The sequence below is a fragment of the Anguilla rostrata genome, unplaced genomic scaffold (genome assembly GCF_018555375.3).
Source record: "Anguilla rostrata isolate EN2019 unplaced genomic scaffold, ASM1855537v3 scaf0606, whole genome shotgun sequence".
Lineage (NCBI taxonomy): Eukaryota > Metazoa > Chordata > Actinopteri > Anguilliformes > Anguillidae > Anguilla > Anguilla rostrata.
Genome location: NW_026986084.1, coordinates 1 through 6505, shown reverse-complemented (window position 1 = coordinate 6505; position 6505 = coordinate 1). Strand labels below are relative to the sequence as shown.

The window sequence follows — 6505 nt, the reverse complement described above, 5'->3', positions numbered from 1 at the left end:
TTGCTAAAAAAAAACTAAAAATTTTCACTATGTGGGCCTACTTTATATTTGATTTGGGCAGTCAATGTTTTGCTTTTTTGGGGGAGTAGGGTTTTTTGCTTTAAACCAACAGGTATAGCTAAAATTTGGCCGGTATTTATACCAGGATAGGGGGTTTGGTGTTGATTTGGGGGTGTGTACGAAACAACCCCTACCTCCTGTTAAATAGGGTTTTGGGGGATCTTAATTTTTGGGGGCTTTTCTGCTCCCACGGTCCTGGGGCCCCTTTTAAGGACAATAGAAATCATAACTCAAACCCGGGAACCCCCTTTTTAAGCCAAAAAAACGGGTTTCCCCCTTTCTGCCAAACCAGACGAAAGTCACTTGTGGATCTTCCAGCAAAACTTTGCCTCGATCCCCCCAATTCTATTCAAAATTAAATATTAATTAATCACATAAGCCACTTTTTGAAATTTGGCACAGCTCCAGACTTGAATAAAATTGGAAACCTCCCAGTTTTAATTGAACAGGACATTTTCTGAACAAAACCCCAGAGGTATTGAAGAAGGGGATGGGGGGAAGGGCCCAAAGTCTCCCCCCAATTTTTTTCTCCAGTCTTATTAACCCTTTAATAAAAGACCATTGTCTTACCCCCCTCTTTAAGGGGGAAAGTGCCCCCCCAAACTATTTAAAAGGGTTGGGGTTTAAACTTTTTTCTTGCCCAGGGGGGGGAATTTGGGGGGGTTGGGGGCACAAGATGAGTGCAAAAAAAAGCAGAAAAACCCAAAGGGATACATAGTTACAAGTATACATCACTCACCGGCCACTTTTTTAGGTACACCTTGCTAGTACCGGGTTGGTCTTCTGCTGCTGTAGCCCATCTGCTTCCAGGTTCGACATGTTGTGCGTTCAGAGATGCTCTTCTGCAAACCACGGTTGTAAGGAGTGGTTATTTGAGTTACTGTTGCCTTTCTATTAGCTCGAACCAGTCTGGCCATTCTCCTCTGACCTCTGCCATCAACAAGGCATTGTCGCCCAGAGAACTGCCGCTCACTGGATATTTTCTCTTTTTCCATTCACTGTAAGTGCTAGAGATGGTTGTGCATGAAAATCCCAGTAGATCAGCAGTTTCTGAAATACTCAATCCAGCCCGTCTAGCACCAACAACCATGCCACATTCAAAGTCACTTAAATCACCCTTCTTCCCCATTCTGATGCTTGGTTTGAACTTAAACAGATCATCTTGACCATGTCTACATGCCTAAATGCATTGAGTTGCTGCCACATGACTGGCTGATTAGATATTTGCGTTAACGAGCAGTTGAACAGGTGTACCTAATAAAGTGGCCGGTGAGTGTAGTATATATAATATCGTAATAATAATGAAAAAAACAAGTGAAACATGTAAAGAAAAATAAATAACTATTTTAATGAACCCAGGGGTGTCAATAATTGTGACACTTATTTTCTGGAAATAACATAAAATTTTGGTTGATTCCATTGAATCGTTAATAAAAAATATTTAGCAAGTTGGACAATCAATATATAGTGACATTTATGCAATACAATTGTTCATCTTTATCAGGGGTGCAAAAACATTTGAGGTGGCTGTTTAGAACATGTTTAGGGCCCATTTCAGTTCTGGATTGCTTACTGTCAACACCGCGGCGTGTTGTATATGTGTGTCTCTGTGTGTTCAGTGTGTTCTCATTTTGTGTGTTTACAGCTTGGCTGGTTTGGGATAGAACCCACATGTGGTCTAAACTGGTCAGATGTGTTCCAGTCTCCTGAGATGGGGGGCGCTGTTTATAAAGAGAGTCTCTCAGGGGAGCCAGACACCGAAGGAGGAACCCTCAGCACTGAGAGGAAGAGGTACAAGTGCATGAACCAGATATTTAATGTGCTGTGAGTTAGAGCTGCAGTAAGAGGATGAGTTTAACTGGAAGCTCTGTCTCCATGTGCTGTGATTTAGAGCTGCAGTAAGAGCATTGTCTTTTACATTTATAACTTATTGCACCTATGCCAAATATTACTCTTGACCATCCATAGTGGAATATCACACAAATGCAATACACCAGATTCTATTTAAACATTTTAAAAATTCTTTCAGATTTTATTTCTTGTGTGTTTGGGAGCAATGGCTCGATTTTAATCTGCACTTGGAGGATGAGTTTAACTGGAAGCTCTGTCTCCATGTGCTGTGAGTTAGAGCTGCAGTTAGAGGATGAGTTCAACTGGATGTTGTGTCTACATGTTTTGTTCAGTGTGCAGGTAGAAAGAGCAGGGTCACCTGTACCCAGCTGTCTCTCTATGAAGAGTGATCGTTCAATGGGTCTTCCAATCGCATTCAGAGGAGAGGTCACAGGTGACCAAAGGTAATTAAAGAGGTTCAAACTGACAATACTGTTTAATTATACTTCACTGTTACTGGCACCTTTCTGTTGGCAGTGGGTGTATTAAGAATTTCAGATCTAGATGGGGGTTATTATTGCACATATAGCTGTAGGTTTGTGATTTATATCACATTCAGGTGTAGGTGAGGTGTATTTTGTCATATTCATTTGTGCTGTGAGTTTGATCTGCAGTAAGAGGATGAGTTTAAATGGAAGCTCTGTCTCCATGTGCTGTGAGTTTGAGCTGCAGTAAGAGGATGACTTTGACTGGAAGCTCTGTCTCCATGTGCTGTGAGTTAGAGCTGCACTTAAAGGATGAATTTAACTGGAAGCTCTGTCTCCATGTGCTGTGAGTTTGAGCTGCAGTAAGAGGATGAGTTTAACTGGATGCTCTGTCTCCATGTGCTGTGAGTTAGACCTGCAGTTAGAGGATGAGTTTAACTGGATGTTGTGTCTCCATGTTTTGTTCACAGCGTCCAGGTTGAAAGAGCAGGGTCACCTGTACCCAGCTGTCTGTCTATGAAGAGTCATCGTTCAATGGGTCTTCCAATCGCATTCAGTGGAGAGGTCACAGGTGACCAAAGGTAATTAAAGAGGTTCAAACTGACAGTACTGTTTAATTATACTTCACTGTTACTGGCACCTTTCTGTTGTCGGTGGGTGTATTAAGACTTTCAGATCTAGGTGGGGGTTATTATTGCACATATAGCTGTATGTTTGTGATTTATATCACATTCAGGTGTAGGTGAGTGTATTTTGTCATATTCATTTGTGCTGTGAGTTAGAGCTGCAGTAAGAGGATGAATTTAACTGGAAGCTCTGTCTCTATGTGCTGTGAGTTGGAGCTGCAGTAAGAGGATGAGTTTAACTGGAAGCTCTGTCTCCATGTGCTGTGAGTTAGAGCTGCAGTAAGAGGATGAATTTAACTGGAAGCTGTTTTGTTCGCAGGTTACTGCAGTCTCTCCAGTCCTGCTCTTTAGAAGATACAAGTTCAGAGAAATCATCTTCCCCAAGACAGGTGAGTTCTGTTTTTTTTTTCAATTGTTTTTAATGAATTTGTGTTTTATTTGTATTGTAAGTTTCATTTGAATATATAATGCATGTATCATGTACAATATATAGAATACATACTTGAGGCCAAAGAATTACTTACAGCTAAGCTAAGGACATTCAAACTCTATTTTTTACAACAGCACACATTTCATGTTACCATACATTCTCTGTGTTAAGTCAATTAGGGTATCTGCTTCATTTCCATAAGAGGTATTTTCAAAAAAATAGCTAAGAGACAGATTTATTTCAGCTTTTATGTACTATATCAGATTTTCAGCTATGCACGTAAATAGAATGTCAAAAGCAGAAAGTGTAGTTTTTCTAAAAATAATAAATAAAAAACTACTTTTTACATTATGAACAAAAAAAAGATTGCAATTAGACATTCCAGTGCCAAGTAAATGACCTAAAAGCAAACTACTGCTACCCTCTCTGAGATCTACCCATTGTGACTTTTGCCCCTGATTGGAAGCCTCATATACGTTACAGTAATCATACAGCGTTGAGTTCTTCAAGCTTGTTTACATACTGTAGCTTTCGAACGTAGCTTACGCCGTCCTTCTAGCTGAAACTACAGCTTAGCTATTCTACTGCGTACTGACTTACTTTCACTTTGCATTTTCACGTAGCGCATGAGTGGAAGCTTAGCGCACACTTTAGTAGAGCTTTGACTATTGGCAAATGCTTTGCATAAAAGATACTGAAGTACTATAAAGGGCACTACATTATTATAAATAGTTAATGGTTCGATTTTATAGTTTTGTCATTTTCCTCCTTGTGATGCCAAAAATGCCAGATGCGGAACTGTGTAAAGTGTGGGTATATTTTATTTGTAGTTGTGTAAATACAGAAATATGAATGACTTTCCCGGCAAGATTATACAGGTGCAAAAACAATAGTTTAATGTTTTACTTTTAGTTATCCAGCAAGGCAGTGTAATGACCGAGAGGTTTTCATGAGTCAGAGGGGGGCTCGAAGCTGCCTGCACACTTCCAAAAGTGCTGCAGACAGCCACGCTACCCAGTGAGCCACTAGCGAAGGAGATATATAAGCAGAATTTTGTGGTTTTAAACAAGTGCACTTCTATACATGTCATTTTGCGTGTGCATCCGATGAATCGTTAGCAAGGTAGCTATAAGGAAATTTTATACCTACTGGTGAGGCAGGGTTATGAGAGGACAATTTGTTCTGGTTGTTAGAGTTACACAGTACATACACCTCAGTGCTCAGCAGTATCCTTGTGCCTCAGAACTTGAACTCATTCAGTTACTTTCTTTCAGACTCTAATGCAATTGTAATTATACTGTATTCTAACCCGAGTTACTGGGACAGGTGGTTTAGGCCCGAGGACTCAGTTCCAGCACCTCAGAAATTCAGAAGTTGTGTGCTATGACACTTTGCACCAGTCTTAGAGGTTTTAACATGGGTTCCACAATAAACGGTGTCGTAAACAGTCCCATGCAGGATGCATTGATTGCTTTCCTAGCTGCAGGTCTCATTCTTTAGGCATTTATGGCCCCCACCTGTGTGTAGCAGTTGAACACAAGTAGAAACCAGATGTGACAGAGTCAGTGGAATTTTGTGATAAAGTCCTTTTGCAGTGAATTTTTACCTTACATAGCTAATGTTAAACTCGGTGAAAATGCAGAAAGTGGAACTCTCTAAAGTTTGGGTGCATTGTATTATTTTAGTGCTTATTAATTTAGCATCTGGAGCTGGAACACGGCTGGGAAAAAAGATATACACAATATTCCAATCTGGAGAGGTTTTCAGGATATCTGGGCCCACCTTTGGGAACACGCATGTCAAATTTTACTGCTTTGTTAAATCCACTTTTTTATTGGTGTTGTATACATCCTGGGGTACGATTGTAAAAAGAAATCTGGTTCCATCCAGTATATGAAGTATATATAATCACTACAGAATAAAGAAAATACAAAACATTTTTGGATTTCTTCTTTGTTTTTCAGGATGAATATGTCCTGTATGTTTATAGAGCGAGACTCCCGTGTGATCAGGGGTTATTTTGGTAAAAATTTTGGTCTTTATTTCAAGCTTTGAACCATGTCTGGAGTGCATATAGTTTCATATATGGAGATAACAGTACTGGAGATAATGAGGTTTCTTTAAGACAGGGGGGGTTCCTACAAAAAGCCCTGGATTTTAAGTGGGGTTTAAGGGGTTAACTCCTCTAAAGACACAACTTAACATCGAATCAAGTTCTGGAGTGCTGCCTGATCCTCCCTGCCTCACAGAAAGTCCAGATTCCTTTAGCAGGTCCCACAAATGGCAGCAGAGGAAGACTCCAAACTGAGACTTTTAAACTGGAAGCATTCAGTTCAGCTAGCATTTACTAAATGCACTGCACAGAGCAACTCCTTTATTATATGGAAATTCATGATGTAGCACAAGTAGTATCTCTTGTATCTCTATTTGTCTCTTTTCTGGCTGTCAAAAACACTCAACACAAAACAAGGATCCTGTTGCGCTTATTTGAGCAACTGTAATACAACACACGCTGTAAAAAAAGTTTGGTTCTCCCAACTAAAACATTTAAAGTAACTGTATACAATAGTGCTTTTCAGTTTGCTGTACCTTCAAGGTTCTGTGCACTACAATCTCTATGATCCAGCGACAATTATTTTATGTTGGCTGAGCAACGATAAATAACTTGTATTAACTTTGATTTGACAATATTGACTTACATTAATATTGAGGTATTCAGCCAACAAAATATTTTCACTCTATTTTTCTCTAAATCTCTAAATATAATCATAAATAATAATAATTAATAAAATAATATTACTACATTTTATATTCAAATACAAGAACAAAATGACCAACTTCATGTAACTAAATATTTTACACTGGGCCAACCTAAATAATAAAGGTGTTTGTAGGTATAAAACAAACAAGACAAAATTCTATCCATCCATCTGGTAACATTTTTGTAACCTTTATCTAATTATTATTTGATAATATGATTAATGGTCAATTATGATGAATTGACATACTCACCAACCCACCTCTTCATGTGTTTATTTCACACTGATACAGCACACCTCTTCATGTGTTTATTT

At 39.0% G+C, this 6505-nt stretch overlaps 1 long non-coding RNA gene across 1 annotated transcript; it reads left to right on the top strand.

The window, feature by feature from the left end:
• Positions 1 to 798: 798 nt before the first annotated feature.
• Positions 799 to 4633, top strand: LOC135246627 (uncharacterized). Its single transcript, XR_010327820.1, has 4 exons — positions 799 to 1851; positions 2244 to 2354; positions 2846 to 2956; positions 3321 to 4633. It is a non-coding gene; the product is annotated as an uncharacterized LOC135246627 (long non-coding RNA).
• The last annotated feature ends 1872 nt before the right edge of the window (positions 4634 to 6505 follow it).